General features: G+C 33.8%; 1 protein-coding gene across 2 annotated transcripts in view; it reads left to right on the top strand.

Moving 5' to 3' along the window:
- Positions 1-23,685, top strand: part of LOC145277717 (uncharacterized) — a 606,741-nt gene that overhangs the window by 123,733 nt on the left and 459,323 nt on the right. Inside the window, exon 2 of one of the 2 annotated variants that reach the window (XM_080129416.1) lies at positions 4,762-4,777. The exons of the other annotated variant lie outside the window; for it this stretch is intronic. The gene's annotated coding sequence lies outside the window, so the exon portion shown is untranslated. The remainder of the gene's footprint in view (positions 1-4,761; positions 4,778-23,685) is intronic. 2 annotated transcript variants of the gene reach the window in all.

Here is a 23,685-nt window from a genome sequence, read left to right as displayed (position 1 = left end):
GGACGGCGTCTAGTATGCGACATCATACTAAAAGTTTACTGATGCCGGTCGACCTCATTTTAATTACGTCTGATACGGACGTGTATTTGGAGCGCTCGTAAGCTAGACTTTTAATCTGAACTATGAATTCACGTAGGATAATGTTTACATCGAAGATAATATGTGCTACGTGGTGTTAATTAAAAATGGCGCACAGTTACTTTTAGTATAGTTGCGCATGAAACAAAAGAAGCTAACGAAGAATAACTGATATTAATTTGGTTGCGTGAGTTGGATGTTTTAGACGGCGAATATGTTAAAGTTACAAATGCAACTGAGTTAAAGAGAAAGAAGAGGAAAGAATATGCGGTATAATAAAACTGCTAGGGAAAATAACTAGTGTTAGGACGATTAATTGAAATAGTAATGAGAATAGAAAAAATCAGAGCATTTTGAGTATCGGAATTAGAATCGGTATCGGAACGGTTCGTGCTTATTTTTCCGATGTCCAAAACGTTCATTTTTATTTTTTATTTCTTTGGTATTGTATGCGGCTCGTATCATGGATGAAACGATAGATAGATATTGACCTAAAACTACCAATAAAACTGAAATCCATAGGTCACAACAATTTGCGAAAATGTATATATATATATATATATATATATATATATATATATATATATATATATATATATATTTGGGGTAGAGAGGGCTCCCGTAAGTCGTGGTGAAGGCAACCTTTCTAGGAGAAGCAAATCTCTGGTTTAAAAAACCATAAAGCGGAAGACCAGTACCCGCATTAAGCTGGTCTGCAGTTTAATTTGTTGCTGGCTATCTTGCTCTTGCTTGTTGCTGGATCTCAACATTTTGAACCGAGAGAGAGACTTAGCTGTCGTACAAAGCTAAGACTCTTTAACATCATATTTGTATAGATACTCTCTCAGACATTTGGGCTCATGGATTTTAAATGTCTGAGGGAGTGGAACTCGTCTGACAAGACGTTGCAATCATATATATATATATATATATATATATATATATATATATATATATATAAAGAATAATATTAGAACCGTTCCATTACATAAAAAAGCATCTACACAAAAAATATATTAAATACAGTATCTATGATCATATAAGCAATTCTGCAAGGGGAAAATGTAGCAAAAGAGAGAGATAAACTTGCACTTAAATAGAAGAATACGATTGAAAAGAATATATATATATATATATATATATATATATATATATATATATATATATATCACATGGATTTTCGCGGTAATACGATCCCACCACACACAAAATCTATATATTTAGGAATTTAAAAGAAATCGGAATCGGTAATTGTATCGAAATTGGAAATAATATTGGAACCGAAAATATATTAAGTCAGTATCTATGATTGCATAAGCATTTCTGAAAAATAAATAATACACTGCAAGGGAAAAGTAGCAGAAGGGAGTAACTTTGCACTTAAATAGAAGAATGCGACTGAAAAGAAAGAAAACGAAAACCAAATACATGTTGCATGAGGTAAAGTTAAACAAAACCTTGTAGCACGTTGCAAAAAGTACGTTGCAAAAAGCACGTTGCAAAAAGCACGTTGCAAAAAGCACGTTGCAAAAAGGCAAACAGCAATCAGTCAATTTTATTGGCAAAGAAAGCAAAGTGCTGCCAATAAAATGCAGTTAGAAAATATCACGTCTATACACCATCTGAATGTTTGCCCACGGCGACTTTAAACTTAGATATTTTAGGCATCCTCCTGATCTCCTATACCAAACTGTTATACTATGAGAGAGGAGAAACATAGAGGGATAATGCCGACTTTATTCTGTTGGAACAAAAACGACAATGTTACATCTTCTGCAGATGGCGTGAAACCTGCGATTAGATTTTGGGGTGTAAAGGTTTTCTAAAGCTAGATTAACATTTCTGTTGATAAAGTTGTATGCCAGAATTAGGTCCCTTGTGCCCTTTAGTGTTCAAGGAAAGAGATGTTTAGTATTTGAACCCGTTCTTCGTAAGTGCATGATGGGAATTCGGACAACATCCTGATTGCCAACATCCTGAATATGCTCCAGTTGTACGATATATGAAACACTTGTCGATGAACAAGTGAAGAGCTCGAAAGCAAGACGCGATAAATCTAACAAGCTTTAATTAATAAATTAATTAATTAATTAATTAATTAATAGATTACGCAATAAAAAACGGGTATATTAAATCTAGACTTCGATTAATAACGTGTTTTAATCTAAAACAAAAACATTGTGATGGTTTCATATTATGTAAAATATGATTTTGGAGTGAAGTTAAATGTTATGTGAGACTTTTGTAGTGATAGTTTCATTTGATTTTAACATTATGTTTATATTACTTGAAACAATTTTTTTCTTCTTTTTTTCAATTTTTTTCTTTTTCTTTTAATCTATAATTGTTTTATACAAATATTTTTTAATCAAGTTTTGATAATTATTTCTTATACTAATTTCATTGGTTAGTACATTTACTTTACTTGAATAAATCATCTTTCCACTTGAATTTATTTTTATCAAATACACGAATAATATAATAATTTATTATTGTAATTAATTTAATGAGTATATTAATTAATATTAAATGATTTAATTCTAATTATGCTTTCATTATATTAGTATTTTAATGTTGCTATTATAATATATTTACTCTTCTCCCACCCGCCTATTTACCCTTTTGCTTCAATTATCATTTAAATTTTTATACAAACTAATATTTTCTATGTTTTAATACTGCAATCAGACGACTTGTTAGAATATTACAAGCTCCACACTCTCAATTCTGTATGCTAATTTGATAGTTTAATTTATTTTAACCTATCATTCCGAAATAAAATTATTAACACCAAGTTAATTTAAAAAAATAGACCACCCTTTTCATATTCTAAGTGCACTTTTATAAATTTTACAAAGCAAGGTATAAAGATTTAATTTAAATTGAATTAAAAATTACTTTGGATTTATTCTATATAATGTACATTTTGTTGCAATTTAAAAACATTATTTTTCATCTAGCAATTAATGATATAGATATGAAATTTTCAATGATTTTTTTAAAGTGCAACAGAATGTACATTAAATAAAATAAATTCAAGGTAATTTTTTGATTCGATTCAAATTAAATTTTTATACCTTACTTTGTAAAATTTATAAAATTGCAATTTGAAATTTCAAATTGAATCTTTTATTTTTATTTTTAAAACCTATAGTAAAAACAATTTGTTTAACAATTTTCCTGGCTTGGATGAAATGCTTTTTTAACTTGTATATATATATATATATATATATATATATATATATATATATATATATATATATATATATATAGTCGTGTCTGTAATTCAGTTGTTTTTGGCCATCGCTGCCCAATGAGAGTTATGTTTGCGGTGGTCAACCTTCATTTTATTCGTATCACCTTTGGAGGTTCCCAACTGTCGCAACTGTATATCATGAGAGATGCATATGCCGCATCGCATAGATGTAATCTCTTTGTTACATTAATGTTCTATCTGTAGATTAATATCTATCACTAATTCTGAAAAGCAGTCTTGCCCATTCCATGTGTTGGTACATCAAACAATTCGCAGAGCATTGATTCTATTTTATCCCGCGCCTTTAATGTGTGTGCGTATGCAGGAGTAAAAATGTATGTATCTCTTTCTTTCTCTCTCCCTCTTTCCCCTCTCTCTCTCTCTCTCTCTCTCTCTATATATATATATATATATATATATATGTTTGTGTTTGTGTGTGTGTGTGTGTGTTTGTGTGTGTGGAAACAATGCCGATATAAGCGGAGAGCACATACAGCACCCAGAATTCCGAAATGGTCACCCATTTTAGCACTGATCATGCTCAACTTTACTTAACTTTGGCTTATCTCGGCATTGTTTCCAGTCATCCTTGGGTCTCTCCTTGCCACGGGACCTAACCAGTGCTGATTCAGAAGAGGTGTGGTTGGAGATTGTGCAACACTATTCCACGCACAACTATTCTTAGAGGGGTTTATATGTATATATATATATATATATATGTAAACTGGTCAAACATATATATATATGTATATATATGTATGTGTGTATGTACCTGTGTGTGTGTGTGAATATTATATATAGATATCTGAAACACAGGCAACTGCTGTCCATTAGTATCAAAATATCGATCTGTCAATCTTTCACTGCTGCTTTGTACGGAGTCGATGAGAGAAAGTAAAATATGCATTACTTATTTCTTTTATATATTTACCTCTTTTATGACCGTATATATATATATATATTTACATACACACATACATACATGCATATATACACACAAATATGTATATATATATGTGTGTGTGTGTGTGTGTGTGTGTGTGTGTGTGTGTGTGTGTGTGTGTGTGTGTACATTATTAATATTTTTTAACCAAATTCTTTTTTATATATTGAAATTCGGTAATGTTCATATACCAATAAAATCAAAGTCAGTATTAATTGAATCAATTAATTAAGCTTCATGATTATCAGGTTTCATAATCGTGCATACGTATAATATTTTTTTGCAAAAATCAAAACAAAAATATAAAATAAGAACACATATGGTGTGTTTCCTTGTGTGTTACAGATGTTTCGTAACCATTAGAACAAATTTAAAGATTATATTATTTTAAAATATTCTAAAAAAAAGTTACTCTTCAGACACTAAAATACATTCATCATATTTCCTGTTACTTATCCTTTTATTTTTTTTCTTTCTTTTTTAGATTACTTTCGAATTGAGTAAGTATCGCACTTTCGTGTTTTTACATTTTAGATGATTCTTCTACAGTTTTATATTTTTATATTCAGTTAATCTATTAATGCTTTTTTTTCTAATTTTTATAATTATTTTTCCTCTCTGATTTATTCATTTAAATGATTTGCTCCCCAAATCTTAAACTACACCTTTCAAATTTTAGTCTCTATTTATATGTCCAATTATTCATTTCTCAATTTACCTCAGTTGCGTATAATTTTTTTATTTATATGTTGCGATATATTTGTTTATCCTTTTCTTTTGCATGCTATTTTAAAAGAAAAACTATTATTAAAAGGTTTGTTTTAATAATTTTAATTTATATTTATTTTCATCTAATACTGATTCTGTGATTAATTTAAGTCTATAATTTCAAGTCTTATCTTAATATAAACAACTTATCGTTTTTTATTTTTTACCATTCTCGTATAGTGTAAGAGACATAACTTGATTTTCACCACCTTTAACGATTCATAGTTTTATCGAAATTCCTTTATATGCTTAATTAAACATTTTGATTTTTGTCTTAAATAATTTCCTATGCTTAATTTAAACTTGTAGTTTTCACAGTATTCTCTTTATAGCAATCTAGGTTTAATTTCTCACTTACTTTACTTCAAGAAATATATTCTGATTTAGTCTATTTTAATCTATCGTAATCTTTTCATCTCAATATTTTGAAATTAATTAACATTTGATTTCGTTTTTTTCTTTTTGTTCTATGGAAATGTCTCAGATGTTAATGTGTTGCCAATGACAATTATTAAATTTAAGTTTAATTCTATTTCCCTTATTTGGATTATGTTTAGTTTAGTTTCTATATGTTAAGTTTACAACAACATACTACCTTATTGATTGCACCTTTATAGAATCCTCGTATTAAATTTAAAATTCTCTTTCTATACATACATTTCCCTTACAACATATTCCTTAATTATTATTATTACTTTTTATTATATACATGTTATAGTAATTACGTTTTAGGCGTGATGATAGGAATTTATTTCTTTGTAGACAGCTTTGTATAACATCAAACTTTTTGTTCAAAACTTCTTCTTTAGTATAACTCAAGTAAACATAGATAAAATCTTTTAGTTTTACTAGGTTTATATTTTCAATGTTTATCGACTATTGGCCATTTTAATTCAAATTCTTTTTTATTCTTACATAATCCCTAACCCAATGCCCTAATGCAGTCGTGTTTCTCTTAATTTTAATATTTATTTTTGTCGTATCCTTATTTCTATCCTTATCTTCTTCTTTTTTATTCAATTTTCACCCCAAACAAGGCACAGTGCCACTTTGAAGCAGGGGGCTACTATCAGGGACTTAATTTGCAGGGGCATTATGAAGGGAGATGAGTAGAAAGATATTTGTTCACATTACACTTGAACTTCTGCATATCAGTACAGTTGGGAAAGCAGAATCCCGGAAGGGAGTTCCAAAGAGCTGCAGTTCTGGGGAAGAAACTATTGGAGTAAAAGGCTTTCTTGCACCTAGGGATCTCTACTGTAAAGAGATGAGGCTTAGTAGCTTGTCGGGTTTGTCGGGTAGTTACGTTGAGGAGGTACAAGTGTTTGCAGTTCGTCAGAGCATTCACCATTAAAGTATTTGTAAAACAGGCAGAGGGATGCAACATCTCATTGATGGGACAGAGGCTGAAGCCTAGATGACAGTTCAGGACCTATCAGGTTGGCAACTCTCTTTTGAACCCTGTCCAGGAGCGAGAGACACGCAGCAGATGCACCAGCCCAGATGTGACAACAATACTCCATACATGGGCGAATGGTGGCCTTATAGAGGTACAGGATATTTTCAGGCGTAAATAGTTTTCTAGCACGGTAGAGGGAGCCAACCCTCCTTGCAGCAGCCTTGGCAATGCTCTCAATGTATTTATTCCAGTTCATATTCCCTGTAAACGTAAGGCTGAGGAGTTTGAAAGAAGTACTTTCAGGCAATGTGTTCTTGGCCATTGCTCTTGGTGGTAGAGAAGGTTTCTTGTAGTTATGTAAGGAAACAAGCTTCATCTTAGCAGCATTGAATGTGACCATCCATTTTTGTCTCCATTCCACTACAGATTGGAGGTCATCCTCTAGTGTTTCTGCCATTTCCTTGGATATGTGTTCATTTGTTTTCCCCTCATATCTGTTATAGATATATCCATCTCTGAATCTCTTCATTCCAATTTGGTACCGTCTCTGGTCTAATGTTCAATAATGCACTATGGTTTGGGTATCTGTCTTTAAAATTACATTCAGTTCCCGCTAAGTATATCTTTTTACTATTATCCACCATAACTTCACATTTGGATAAAATTTAAGAAATTAAGCAATTGCCATTTCTCGTTATATTTTTCTCGATATCTTATTTATCTAATTCAATCCTACTATTATTAACTATTTTGTTAATTTTACCATTATTAGAACGTATTATAGTTTTGCTTAAATTTGCAGTGGTTCAGAATGAAAGTTTAACTATGTTCTTATAATGATTTTACTTAATCTTTTGTCTGAGGAGAAGTTAGCATTTCTTTTGTAAAATTCTTTAGGGATATTATATTGTATATGTTTACTTAAAGGTGGATTAAACCAAACTTGCTTTTTGCGCCCATTTCTCTTCTTCCTAACTGTATTATTACTATTATATGCTTGTTTATCACTTTTAATTTAATTCCTCTTATTCTTATCTTAATTCTTATATCGATTTCATTCTCTACATTTCTTTTCCCTTGCATCGCCATATAACATGATATTGTGTAGTTTATCCTACTATCTCCATTGTCCACCTCCTTTATGTGTTTGATCTTTTCTTATCTAGTTAACGTTTCATTATAGTAATCCTTATATTCATCGAATATATCCTTATTTTGTGATATGCTAGATTTTTGTTTATATATATACTGGATATAATGATTAGATTTGGAAAAAAGGATTCCAGCAACGTGCTCTATTATAAGTAGTGTTGGGACGATTAATCGAAGTCAGAATCGGGAATCTGAAAAAATCGGAACTTTTGGGGGTATCGGAATCGGCATCGGTAAAATTTTCGCCTATTTTCCGATGCCAAAACCGATTCCTTAAATTACTCTTTTTGTTTGATTTTGGTTTAAGAAACATCTTCTACTGCTTGTAGTAATAATAAGATAATAAATATTTATTGATTTAAAAATTCCAGCATAGACTAAAATCTTTAGATCATCCCCTCACAAATTTTTCCGTTTGAGAAACTACATGCACATTTAAGATGTTTTTTTACAGTAATCGGGATCAAAATAACGCTTTTATAGTAAAATATTTAGAGATTTATAAAGAATAGGAATCAAAATCGGTAATTGTATCGGAATCGGGAACTTACAGAATCGGTGATTGTATCGGAATCGTCCTATCACTAATTGTAAGTAAAGATTCTGAAAATATGAATATAATATTTATACTTTTATGTTCAGAGAGTTTAGATGAGATGTGATCGGTACCGTCGGTTTCAAACTTGATAATAGGGGACCGTTTTTGATACTCATATAAAGCTTTCTTCATCAGCCGAGACTCATCTGATTTTATAACTGGATTGAAAACATATAGATACATGTTCAAATCTCGTTTATTTTAAATAACCTTACTATGGTGAGGCATGTGAAGCTTCCTCCTGATGCACCGCGGCGATTCCTCAACTAGAGCAGGCAATTAATCGATTTGATTGAAATATTAGCGATTTTACCGATTTCGATGACAATAAAAATATGGCAACGTTAAATCTTTGTTGATCATCAGTAAATCCCTGACAACATCGGGTCTACTTGCTAGTAACTATTAAGATGAAATTAATAAAAATATAAATTTATGTGTGTAACTGTAAAAAATAATTAAGCAGAAAAATGGATTCAAAATTGGTAAAAAAAATTTTTTAAATAATATATATTATTGCTGTATTTTTCCGGGAAATAGAAAAACATGATTTATTTTCCTGTTCGGAATTCGACACATGCAAAATTTATTTGTAATATATTTAAATGATTTTATTTATTTTATTCATTTTTTTTCTTTCAAGTTCAATTTCATGTCTTTCTTTCAAGCATCGCTTTCACGTTGAAGTATCATCTCGCACCTCTATTTGCAGCTTTTTTCTTTTCAGTTGCTTTCGTTCTTGCGCTCGTTTTATTTTGCCTTTTTATAATTTATGGCTGTGTTGCAGGAGCATGAGAAATATAGAAGGTTCTGATTAGCTGAGTATGATAACTTGTTTTTAGACGAGGTCATATTTTAGATAAAGTTAAGGGAATCTGTGGATATCACATAATGAATGGTAACAACTTACTCCCCCCTCGTCGACTAAATAAATAGTTTTCCTCACAGATTCCTATTCCAACTCATCTTAGCTGAAATGAGTGACTCAGTAGACCCGTCACGCGAGACTTCCTAAACGTTACTAAGTTGCCACGTCGTAAAGGTATAAAACTGAAACAAGTAATTTCAGTGCAATTAATTGTATCAAATATGTATCTCTCCGCCATTTTTCTTTTTTATCTTTTGCGTTAATCCCGAGCTACGGTAGGGCCCGAAATAATGCATTTTTATCGCCATTTAACATGATCACATGCTTGGTCCGGTGAAAGGCCGATTTTACAAGAAATCATTTTGCAGGTATTATCACATTTGGCAGTCGCTTTCTGATGATTTCTAATGTAAAAGCATTATTCGCAACAGCGTTGTCATCGGCCCTCAATATATGTTCAGACGATTTTAATCGCCATTCCTCATTGTTGACTTCAAAAGGTGCGATGTTGCAGCCCTCTAAAATGTCGTAATTCAAGATTGATATGTTTTTTTAACATGAAAGCATCATGTAACGTTGTACACTTTGTTTTTAACGATGTCGGTACATTTTAACGGGCCCGACACGTAGATGAAAGTCTCGCAAAAAAAACTGAGGAAAGAAATAAACTAGACTCACTTTTTCTATTTTAGCAAAAAACCTTTATATCTGGTATTTTCAACAACATAAATATTTAAACAGTTCATTATTCCTTCTTTTGGCTGCGTGTGACTTTTTGTATTTTCTGTCTGTCCACGTGTCTCCAACACGTGCATTTCCGAACACTAGCTTCTTGGACACGTGCTTCTCTCGTCACTTCTTCAACAGCACTTCTCCGAACACTGCTTTTCCGATCATATGCTTTTTTTGTCTCCGCTGGACGGTCACTTTGCGCAACCGGCTTGGTCATTTGCATATCTTTATGTGGCTGCTGTTGCTCCCAGCGTAAGCGGATCTGTTACAATTAGGACCGAATTAGCGTACATCTTCATGTAAATAACTCATAATACATTAAACTGTCGAAATTACGAACGAACAATTTCTTTTCGGTTTGTGTTCTTTTTTCTCTTTTCTATTCTCCTTAAATTTCAGCATTTGTTTTCCTGTTTATTTTTTTAATTTAATTACTGCTTTCCTGTATGGTTATTTTCTTTTATTTTCTACCTGCCTTTTCTATTCTTCATTACATGTTTATGTTTTCTGTCGATTTTATTTGTCTCTATATTTGTCAGTTTGCTTCTTTCTTTACTTTATTTCTTTTCTCCCTTTATTCATGCTTTTACTTCTTTTTTTATATACTCCTCTATTCCTTTCTCACCTTCTTTATTTTCTTCCTTTCTACCTTTCCATATCTAATTCTGTACCTCTCTTTCTTCTTTATTCCTTCTAGGGTAAAACAAATGTTGATTAATTCAGTTTTGGTAGAATAAAAGATTATCATCGGCGATATATGCGTTCAGTTTGTTTGTTTGTTTTTACTCTCCCAAGAATATGCCTAAAATTTGGGCATACATTTAATAGATATATATTATTGGGTGCAATGCGATGGCGTCATCCGGTTACAACTATCAATTTTGTAAGCTTATGCCAGTATGCATTGGCAAGGGACCATTGCATGCATTGCTACGGTTGTCTATTCGTTTAGAAACAGTTATCATAGACGCGTCCCTCTCACATACATGCACGCATACACATACACACTGACACGACATAAACATACAGCCACTCACTGGCATACTATTTCATTCATTCGGCCGATCTCTCTTTCTCTTTCTCTTTCTCTCTCTCTTTCTCTCTTTCTTTCTCTGCGACCAAGCTGCTATCTGCGCTCTTATGCCAATCTGGCATTGGTTAAAATGAATGGCTCTTGACTTGGGGAGGCTTAATGTTTTGACAAGCTTCGGGGATTGACCTTTACTCCTGCCCTAAAATGCAACACATATAACAAACCCATTGCCAAGGTCGTGGAAAAATGGTGGGAGCCTTCTGCCGCTTCAGTAGATGTCTCACTCCTGATGCAATTATATATCTATTTAAAAGCCAGGTACGGCTAACGATGAACTACTGTTGCCACATTTGGCCAGGAGCTGCTAGAATCAATTATCCTGCCATGACAAAGTTCAAAATAGACTTCGTAGCTTAATAGGGGATACCCTTTTCTATTCTCTTCGACCTCTTTCCTACAGAAGAGAGGTTGCGAGCCTGTCTCTGCTTTATCATTATTTTTATGGCAAATGCTCAGCTGAGCGTCAATGTAACCCCTCTCGCAAAACTTTCACGAAAAACACTCGTCTAGCCAAAACCACTATCAATAATTTCCCCCACTCTTTATCTGTGCCTAAGCCTAAATGAACATTCCATGAACACAGCTTCTTTCTGAGAACTGCACGCCTGTGGAACTCTCTTTCGAGTGCCTGCTTTCCAGCTGACTACAATCTGATTGTCTTAAAGGTCAACGTAAACAAGTTTTTGATGAACCGTCTCTCTGAGTAATCCAATTTACAAAATTCCCACTACTTATCTTTACTACGCTATAATCAAATTGACTAATGCATGCACATTAAACCTTATCCTCAAGTGGCCTCGGAGCCTTGATACCTGGTGATTCCTGTGTAATATATATATATATATATATATATTCAATTTAAGTAAACAAAATTACTATAAGTCGCTACAATAAATCTACTGTTTCAGCCTTAAAAGACATCGTCAGGCGAAAATATACCTCTTGTCTTACTCGTGTCCATTCATTTAAACTTAATTCAATAACTGACTTCAAGTAGTATCAGAAGTATATTGTCGCCTGGTACTAAAAACTATGCATTATGACATCCTTAGATGCTGAGTATATATAGTCATCCACATGCAGTACTGTTTCGTTGTTTCACAGCTCATCTGTGTAGCTAGACAAGCAACTAACTCAATCCAGGATCGAAGCCCAGCCGTCCAAACGACAGGCAGACCTTTTAACCGTTACGCTATCCGACAGCTTATATGCGCGCAGTGAATTAACAATGTTTTGGCATTGTCCAAATACCTAAGCTCAATTTTTTTACACAAAGAGCATCGCTTAATAGGTTAATGTTAATTGGTATATCACTTCTCAATATGCTCATGGGGTGGGATGCATTAAATTTTAGATAAATAAAATTAGTGCATTATTCATATCAGTTCAAAACATTTACCCACTTCAAATAATTGGCGTACGAGCGTTTCTAAAATGATTTCGAATAATGTATTTTTTAAATTATATTTGATTTCAATAAGTATTTTATTCAATGCTCTCCATAATATAAAAAATAGAATCCAAGTCAAAGAAACATCAAAGTTTTATATATATATATATATATATATATATATATATATATATATATATAATGTAGTCATCCACATACAGTACTGTTTCGTTGTTTCACAGCTCATCAGTGCGGCTAGACAGACAACTACCTCAAGCCAGGATTAAAACCCGACCACCTATACGACAGTTTAGTTGAGGCTCCTACCCATTACGCTAATCGGTGGCTGCTGTACGAGTCGTGAATTAACGGTGTGTTGACATATATATATATATATATATATATATATATATAGACAGAGAACAGAGAGAGAGAGAAAGAAAGAGAGATAATATAGCCGCTAAGTGTATAATTATATACTAATCTATTTGTAACATTATTATTATTATTATTAATAATAATAATAATAATAATAATAATAATAATAATAATAATAATAATAATAATAATAACTAGCGGGACCTGTGGAAATTCCACAGCACAATTTTTCCTATGCAATATATTGTTGCTGGGCATGCTGTGAATATGTTATTATGTTCGACAATAATTTTGCATAATTTCAACCCAAATTATCGCCTCTCCCTTTACTAAAATAGTAAATTTGATACATTGTATCGGCTGATTATTTTATAAAAAAAAACATAACTATTAATTTACTCACTTTTCATTATTTTTATTTTTAATAATTCTTGGATATAGTACTAATTTTAACAATAATTTTTCATCATTTAAACTCACCATATCACACACCTTACTAAAATAATAACTTTTATATATTTTCTAGGCTGATTATTTTATTACAAACACATACATCAATCAACTCACATTTCATCATTTTTCGTAATTCTTGGATATGTTACTAATTTTGACAATATTTTTTTTATAATTTAAACCAACGTTGTCGCCGAACCTTACTAAAATAATAACTTTGATACATTTGCTGGGCTGATTATTTCATTACAGACACACTAATCAATTAACCTCCATTTCATCATTTTTCATAATTCTTGGGTATGTTACTAATTTAGACAATCATTTTTCATAATTTATACCCACATTATCGCCCTCTCTTAATAAAATAATAATTTTGAAATATTCTCTGGGCTTATTATTTTATTACAAACACACTAATGCATGAAATCACATTTAATCATTTTTCATAATTCTTGGATATGTTACTTATTTCGACAATCATTTTTCATAATTTTAACCCACATTTTCGCCCTTCCCTCTTTACTAAATAATAACTTTGATATATTGTCTAGGCTGATTATTTCCTTACAAACATACCAATCAGCTAATATTTTATCATTTTTTTCGTAATTCTTGGATATGTTACTAATTTTGACAATAATTTTTCATAATTTAAGCCCTCGTTATCTTCTTCCCCATTACTTATATAATAACTTTGATATATTGTCTAGGCTGATTATTTTATTATAAATACACCAATCAATTAAATCACATTTCGTCATTTTTTCGTAATTATTAGATATCTTACTAATTTCGACAATAATTTTTTATAATTTAAACCATCCTCGTTGACCTCTCTTACTAAAAAATTACTTGAAAATATACATTAAATAAAGTAATTTTTATCGTAAACTGTTTCAGCCATTTCCGGAACCGACTTTATAGCCCAACCCCACTACTAAAAATATACATGAAATAATGTAATGTCTAAATAGTAAACTGTTTAAGCCATTTCCGGGACCAACTTTATATCCCCAACCCATTGCTAAAATATACATGAAATAATGTAATGTCTAAATAGTAAGCTGTTTCAGCCATTTCCGGGACCGACTTTATATCCCAAACCCACTGCTAAAAATATACATGAAATAATGTAATGTCTAAATAGTAAACTGTTTCAGACATTTCCGGGACCGACTTTATACCCCAAACCCACTGCTAAAATGTACATGAAATAATGTAATGTCTAAATAGTAAACTGTTTCAGCCATTTCCGGGACCGACTTTATATCCCAAACCCACTGCTAAAAATCCTCCCATCCTACTGTTAAAAATATACATTAAATAAAGTGTAGTTGCAGCCATTTCCGGAACCGACTTCGTATTTCCCACCCCAATGTTAAAATTTATACATTAAATAAAGTAATGTGTAATGTGTAAACGGTTTCATCCATTTTCAGGACTGATTTAATATCCCCCACCCCACTGTTAAAAATATACATGAAATAAAGTAATGTTTAAATCGTAAACAGTTTGAGTACTTTCCGGGACTGACTTCATATCCCGTAACCCAATGCTTAAAATATACTTGAAATAAAGTAATGTTTAAATCATAAACTGTTTCAGCAGGTTTTCGAAAGTAATACATAAAAATATTAACACGGTTAAGGATTAGGCAACCATTGCTTCTATATGAATTTCTGAGTGTAGTATTAGTTTCAGCATTCCAGTGACTTAAATGCCTCCTTTTTTGATCTTGGTTAATGGAGGAGAAATTCTTGATTACTGATACAATTCTAATTTTTGTTATTGACACGGGAGCCCCTTTTGGGGAGCATGTTTCCCCCTAAATTTTAAACAGACCTATTGTCCAATTCCTCCCTTGTGGGGAGGCAAGTAAACAAAAAAAATAATCAGAGCGGATATTTTCCAGGGCATTTTATAATTAATCAGGAGTAACACTTTTAGGTCATTTTGTAATTAAATCAGAAATAACTTTTTCCAGTTTCTTTTTTAATATAAAGCCTTTGTTACATTAAACACAGTACCTATTCACAATGCCTCCCCATGGAGCAGATTTAGACACTAGGGTCGTTTTTTTTTTACGTGGAGAAAAAAATTGTCTTAGTCGTAAAGGAGTTAGCACCTGAAGAACAGATACTATATTTTGATCTTAGCAAAAAAGGCCAAGAAAGACAAATCATTTTTATTAGATTTGCCTCAACAGCGACTCCAATTTTTTTTTTTTTTTTTTAACAAGGTTTATTTGGAATATTCCACTTTTTGGAATATTCCACTTTCCTTTTTTAGGGATGCACAGCATGATAACGGACGGAGCGATAAACGTAATAATATAATGATAATAATAATGTATATATAGTATTTTAAATACAAAACACATAAAATAGACTACACTAATAAATAAAACATAAAAAATGAAGTACAGGTTAAAATAATGATATTAAAGAAATTTAGAGTAAAGTCAAGAAAATCGATAAGAGTGAAAATATATAATTGATTATGGTATTATAACAAATTGACTCAAGTCATAAAGTTAGAAAAGCAGTATAAGCAACATAATAATCAGGATAATATTACGTGCCACAAACGTGCCAATTACCAGTTCTGCAATTACTTTCTCAAAAGCGAACATTAAAACGGAAAAGAAAAAATACTGACTTCATAAAATTCAACCCCAAGAAAAAAGGTTTTTGGACCCATTAAGAGCAAGTCTTAAAAGAATGGTGTTACGATGTAAGTTAAGTTACTGTAACTGCTTAACGAATATATGGATCAGACAAAATAAATGTAGTTATGACAAAGCGCCGTGGTAAAAGATCACGTCTAAAGATGTCAAATTGTAGGGCGTAAAATACTCGGAAATTGAGTCGGCGAGTTTGACTTACATTTCAGCACAATACATGATTGGAGTGTTGACGTCATCTGGGCCAATAAAAGAGATGGGAGAGCGATCACGAAACGAGAGCGACAACGAGAGGCGAGCTAAGCAACATATTCTTTTCCACACACCACAGCTCGCCACGCACGCCATTACACTTGTCAAAGCTGTCATTCGAAAACCGAAAGCTTATTTTGAATATACGAAGCTGTGTGTTCTTCAGATGCTGCACTTCTATTTCTTGTTCTCTTTCGGTGGAGGAGAAATCCTTCACGACTGAGACAATTTTAATTTTTGTACCTTTTCTCCACGTTAAAAAACGACCCTGGTGTCTAACTCTGTCCCGTGGGGAGGCATAATAAATAGGTACGAAGCTGTGTGTTTTATTATCACCAACGAGTGTATAAATCGAGAAATGACAAAGATTGCTTTTGTTTTTTAGAAATTACATAGACTTATAAACACATATGACAATCCGCCACAGCAACTATAAAACAACTTGATCACATATTTGGAGAATAAATGGTCTTAATCAGAATAAATAAATGCAGTTATGAAAAGACGTCGCAGTAGTTATTATTAGCAGTTATGGCCACAGAATTAGACATCTACGTTCTTTAACATAATCTTGTTAATACGTTTATGATAATTCTATCACTGTGTGTGTTTTTATTATTACCGGCTACAAGGCCGCAATATTTATGCTTATTAATCTCGGCGAATATTTTGGCTGTAAACACTATTAATAATTCCCTCCACTCTTTATCTGTGCCTAAACCTAAACGTAGATTCCATGAACAAAGCTTCTTTCTTAGAACTGCACGCATGTGGAACTCTTCCGTTTACCTGCTTTCCGGCTGACTACAATATGGCCGTCTTCAAGTCCAATGTAAACAAGTTCATGATGAGCCTTTCCCCTTACGTAATCCAATTTACCAAATTTACACTTCTAACGATTACTATGATATTGTCCACTGTTCACTTTTTAATCCTTATCCTCGAGTGGCCTCTGGGCCACTGGTGATTCTCTTATAAAAAATAAATAAAAAAATAAAAATTAGCTGATGTATCCAGCGATATCCCACACAATTAGGATTTCCGGAAACCGACTGATAAAAGTGGTCTTCTTGTTATATGTTATTCCAAATGCTTTTGTAGTTAGTTGAACGCGCATTCGATTCTAAAATAACTCATGGGGATCGATTTTTCACGCTGTTCAGTCCAATACTCGCGAACAGATCGATACTTTGACAAGATCGATAGATAAATCGTTAATGAGAGGATAATGTTTTAATGCATATTATCGTATTTGTTCATGTGTATACGTTTACGTAAAATTATCAATTGGTTTCGAAGATAGAAATTTACCGATATTAATTTATTTATTGCGGACTATTATTCTCATCTTTATTAGTTCTTGTTTCACGACGTTTCGGCCAACTATTCCTCTTTTTTTTTTACATGGGTGTCACCACTTATCAAGGCCCAGAGGCCACTCAAGGATAAGGGTTAATAGGTATACATTAGTCATTGTAATTTTAGCATAGTAAACAGTGGGAATTTTGTAACTTGGATTACTTAAGGGGACGATTCAATTAAAACTTGTTCACATTGGACTTTTTCTTTTTTTTTCATAGGTATCAACACATTATCAAGGCCAAGAGGCCACTCAAGGATAAGGGTTAAAGAGTGTACAGTAGAAATTGGACAATATAATAATCATTAGTAATGAAAATTTGTTAAATTTGATAACTTATATGGAACGGCTCATCAAGAACTTATTTACGTTAGACTTGAAGACAACCATATTGTAGTCAGCCGGAAAGCAGGAAAACGGAAGACAATTCCACAGGCGTGCAGTTCTAATAAAAAAGCTTTGTTCATGGAATCTACGTTTAGGTTTAGGCACAGATAAAGAGTGGGGGGAATTATTGATAGTGTTTACAGCTAGACGAGTGTTTCTTGTGAAAGTTTGGCGAGGGAGGACCATAGATTGAAGCTCAGTCGATCACTTTCCATGAAAATAACGATACATCAGAGACAAACTCGCAACATCTCTTCTGTGAGATAGAGGCTGCAAGGAAGAGAAAAGGACATCTCCTACGAGGCCACGAAGTCTATTTTGAACTCTATCAAGGCAGGCCAAGTCCTTTCTAGCAGCTCCTGCCCAGATGTGGCAACAGTATTCCATCCTTGGACGTACCTGGCTCTTATATAAATAGAGAATTGCATCAGCAGTGAGATATCTACTGGATCGATAGAAAGATCCCACCATTTTTCCAGTGGCCTTGGCAACAGATTTGATGTACGTGTTCCATTTAAGATCAGGAGTAATGGTCAAGCCCAGAAGCTTGTCAAAACTTGAGGCCTTCTGAAGACGAGAGCCATTCATTTCAATTGATGCCAGATGGGGATCAGAATGTTGATGATGTAAAGAGAGAAGCTTGGTTTTAGATGCATTAAAAGTAACCAGCCACTCCTTTCCCCATTGTACTACATGCTCAAGATCAGAGGAGAGAGAATTGGAGAGAACTTGGTCGTTTACTGTCTTAGATGTGCTACCATAAATGGTAGCGTCGTCAGCATAAATGTCTACAAATGATGTAAGGATGTGATTTGCAAGATCATTAATGTAGATCAGGAAATGAGTTGGGCCCAGGATGGACCCCTGAGGGACACCGGCATTAATACTGTGGGCTTCTGATTTTTGCCCCTCAACTACTACTCTTATGAACCTATCAGAAAGAAATGATTTCATAATTGAGAAGACATTTCCAGCTATACTATAGCTAGAGATCTTATGAAGTAAACCTTTATGCCATACCCTATCAAAGGCCTTAGATATGTCAAGAGCAATTGCCCTAGAAAGGTTGCCTCCGTCGAGAGATTTGCTAATCCTATGAGATATAACTGTAAGCACATCTGCTGTAGATCTAGCAGAACGGAAACCATATTGAGTGTCACTAAGAAGGTTATTTTTGTTGAGATGGTTGATTACTTCTGTATTTAACACAGATTCCAGCAACTTACTCATGACGCACAGGAGACTTATTGGCCTGTACTGAGAGGGGGATGAGCGATCACCTGAATTCTTAAATACAGGGCATACTGATGAAATTTTCCAGGGAGATAGGAAACTATTCTCCTTAAGACAACGTTTAAATAGTTTTGTAAATATGGGCGCTAGTTCAGGTTGAAGTTTTTTGAGTACTATAATTGGAATACCGTCCGGGCAAGTTGCTTTACTGGAATCAAGGTTTTTGATTAGCTTGGCAACATCACGTACATATATACGTATATTACATAGTGTGTTTTCAGCTACGGGAGGAAATATTGGGGGTTGTCGGCCTTGATCGCAAAAGGTAGAATTAGCTGCAAAGTTCTTGACAAAGAGTTTGGCTTTGTCTGATGCTGACGAGATTACCTCAGGTCCATTGATGATAGTTGGGATGGAGCACACGCTTCTGTTCAGAATTCTGTTTGCTATTTGCCAAAACTGGTGGGAACCAAGCCGCTGCTCAGCTAGTTTGGACAACAGATTGAGCATACATCTTGCGCTCTTTATTACTTTCTTACAATGGTTGCTGGCAGTCCTGAAAGCGGCTTTAGTTTTCATACATCTATTACGTTGGAAACAGTGGAAAAAGTGATTTCTGTGCGCAATGGCAGCAGCACATTCTGGAGAGAACCATGGCTGGCTGTTAGGTTTTTGCTGAAACTTTTTGGAGGGTATGAAACGATCAATACCTACAATTAACCATTCCGTCAGGTCTAATACTATAGAGGACGCATCCTTTTTAAATATGGAATGCAGAGGTAGATCAGTTATAAATGTACGGAAGCTATCCCAGTCAGCCTTAGTGTATCGATATACTGTACGATGGAGAGGTACGTCTGGGGACTTATCACATTTCATTTTTATCTTAATTGATACAACAGAGTGGTCGGAAGATCCAAGAGGCGACAGAACAGAAACTGAACATAGTTCAGGGCAAGTTGTGAGAAAAGGGTCTAGTAGGCTCGCATACTGGCCGTCATTGTCGGGCACACGGGTGTGTTCCTGAACAATCTGAGTGAGGTCATAGGCAATGGAGAAATCATGACAGAACCTCCCCTCATCATCGGTCTTGTTTGAGTGGGTCAACCATTCGATGTTGTGAACATTGAAGTCTCCACATACGTGAATGTTAGCTGAAGGATAAGCAGATATGACTTGGTCAATTTTCTCAGATATGCTTTTAAAGATAGTAACTCCGCTGTTGTGGGGCGATAGAGAGTAAATATAAATGCCGTAGTGTGAGCTAAAGAAACCCGGAAGCACATATAGGGTAAGTTAGGAACTTCCCTGGAGATGTCCCTCCCACATGGAAAGCTATCTTTAATATAGGCACATATTCCATGCCCATGGCGATCTTGGGGGTCAGATTTAGAAGTTACGTTAGAGTATCCTTTAATTGCAAACTCTTCTAGGGAAATAGCCTGTCCAATGCCAGTTTCACTTAAAAATAAAAGGTCTGGTTTAGTCTCCTGTAATTGGGTTTCAACCTCTGGAAGGTTAGAACGTAGACCCCTGATGTTGGAGAAGGAGACATGGTAGTAGGGGTCTACGTTGGAAGTTGGAGAACCGGGTTTAATCGTGTATTTTTTCTTGAAACTTGTCATGATGAAATTTTGAAATTTGTGGACTAGGTCGTCAGATTTACTTAGAGCAGGACAGAGAGGGGAAACTAAGAGAGAAAAAGAAACGAAGAATTTTTTTTTTATTTGTAAGGTAAAGCCGTAACAATTACCCACTAGTATGGCATCGAGAGGCCCCACCAGAAGCTACTGCATGGTCCAGAATCCATTCACCAAATGGCAATACAGCAGCCCCAGTACTTAACACCTGCTGATAGGACAGCCTCCTTAGTGGTTAATCCAAGGTTCGGGTCCCTGACTATCAGGCGGATAACGTCAGCCCAGACAAAACGTTTACCTCCAGCACCCTTACTAGTGACATGGCTACAAGGATAGACATAGAAACAGAAAATTTCCGCCATCTCAGCCAACTGTTCGCACAAAATACTGCCAACCTAGAAAACAGGTCAGGTGGTAACCGCGACGGATAGGAACTTCGAATCTCCTAACTGCATTCTCAGCCATCACTGCCATTCGTAGTTGTTGTCGTCTCACCACGATTAAAAAAATCCAACCTTGAGAGCCCTTCCAGGCCCGTGGCGTAGTTAATAGAGACGTTGAATCTCTACGGTTCCAGATGAGCATTTTCTGAAGATAGCGGTTTCAATCCTGGCTAAACCCGGCCAGAGTCTTACTTGGCCAAAACGTGGTGAGACGACAACAACTACGGATGGCAGTGATTGCTGAGAATGCAGTTAGGAGATTCGAAGTTCCTATCCGTCGCGGTTACCACATAACGAAGGCCAGAGGAATAGTTGACCGAAACGTCGTGAAACAACAACTAATAAAGATGAGGATTATAGTCCGCAATAAATAAATTAATATAAATAATACTCATCTCAATAATGAATTCCAATTAAAAATAATATGAAATTTACCAAGTATTAACGAAATCTGACATGTTTTCATTTGAAATGAGCATACGTATCATATAGATTATTCAGAGAATTGTTCTCGCCTTGAATGTTATTCGCACAACGTTTCGGATCTAACCTTCGACTATATTGTTATGCCTTGAAAGAAGTTCTAAATAATTCGTTAATGTATTTGGAAGCTCGCCTGTACTAAGGATTGAACCTTCAACCTCCAGAAGAGTGTCACTTACAACAGAATTTTAGTAAAAACATTCGCTGTTTTATTAAGCGAGTACTTTATCTGTTACACCACGTATAAATTATTAGTAAAAGTATTTATAAAAAAATTTCGATCCGGACTTGGAATGTGAAGTATGATTAAGGGAGTGTGAGTTTTACTTTCAAAGAAACAAATAATATAATGAAACTATTTAGAAAATGAGACTGAAATATGTTAGAAATTAAACAGCATTAAAATGGCGTATCAAATCTATATAGCTATAAAAGTAAGAATGAATGCGTGTGTGAAGGCACTTCTCAACCTATATACTTAACGAATATTTGCTCTACATACCTAAAATTTTGTATATAAGGTATTCAGACATGCGGCAATTCTTTTTAATTCGTTTTCATCCGGAAAAGGGGCTGCTTCGGGGTCAAAATTACAAAATTGCCACGCGTGGTAATCGGATTTTTATCTGTTTGTAAACTGTTTTATGAATGCGTGTACGCGACTGTGAATCATGAATGCTCCCTTATGTTACGAATAAGTAGGTTGGCAACCCTTTGGAAAATATCGTGTCGAGCTGGTCTAATAGTTACAGTATTTGACTCGCTGGCTTTAGGTTTTGGTTTCGATCTCAGTCCGAGTACTTATTATTATTATTATTATTTACAAGGAGTGAACTGTTTATAAAAAAAATAAATAAAAGTGCTCGCATGCATATGCCTCAGTTTCTTTCCGGTTTTTTTTTTTTTGTTTTTGTTTTTTTTTCATTATTTTTTTGTTAGGAATTTGATTTAGGTTTAATACCGGGCAACGCCGGGTACATATGCTAGTATACAATATTTCCGAAGAAATTATTACTAAAAATTCGATTCGTAAAAAATTAAACAAACTTGAAAGCAAATTAATATTTGAAAAATCAAAATTTAAAACGAAATCTGAAAAATCAGACAATAAATTAAACGATGAATTAGTTTGCCCTCTCCGCATGGCAACAGACAGAACTAACTGAAAAAAAAAAATTATGTAAAAGTTTCGATATGTTCAAAATACGCGGAACTGAAGCCGTTATGAATTTGCCAATATACAATATACACACTCAATCATTCCTGCTTTTAGATCATTAATTTTTATTACATTTTTTATTACATTTTCACCCCAAACAAGACACATTGCCACTTTGGTGTAGAGGGCTACTATCAGGGGCAACAACTACTGAGGTACTATGTAGGGATTTGGGCAGCAAGATGTCGGTTCACGTTGCACTTAAACTTCTATTTTAGTGTGTCTTATACTTTGCAATCGGTGTCGTGTTTTTTTTTATTGTTTTAATGAAATTTAGCAGACATTTTCGGAGCTAACTGTTTCAATATAATCGAATTATGTGAAACGGAGACAGTCATATATTTATTAGTATGAACACTTATTTCTTTCTTGCCTTTACGATCATTTATTGTAATATGCCTTACATTTTGCGATCGACGGCAATATTCTTTCGATTTAATTCGGCAGCCATGTTAGAAATTCGGTTAGCCATTTCAATATACTAAAAATATGACAAACGGCTTTGTCATGTATTTGCTAATACAGATACTTATCATGTACTGCTTTTAGATCGTGAATTTTGCCTATGTCGGCATCGATCTTTCTTTCATTGTTTCTTGTCTTTCCTTTTTCATTCTTTCCTTCTCGATTAAAACCACTCTATTTGCAAGCGTCATATCGGGGGCATTGATGGTCTGCTTTACAACCAATTTAAAGCCAACAGAAACCACCATTTACCTGATCGGACACGTTGTAAAATCAATAATAGCTATATACTCGGCAACGCCTTGGTTTAACCCACCATCCCTACTATCATCCCTGCCACAATATTCGTTAATGTTTTCGCTTCCCTAACATCTGAAAAATATTAAAACACTGTATTTTTAATTCCATA

The sequence above is a fragment of the Euprymna scolopes genome, chromosome 6 (assembly GCF_053919585.1).
Source record: "Euprymna scolopes isolate OS-2025 chromosome 6, ASM5391958v1, whole genome shotgun sequence".
Lineage (NCBI taxonomy): Eukaryota > Metazoa > Mollusca > Cephalopoda > Sepiida > Sepiolidae > Euprymna > Euprymna scolopes.
The sequence above is the reverse complement of the archived record's forward strand: the minus strand, read 5'-3'. Positions and strand labels throughout refer to the sequence as shown.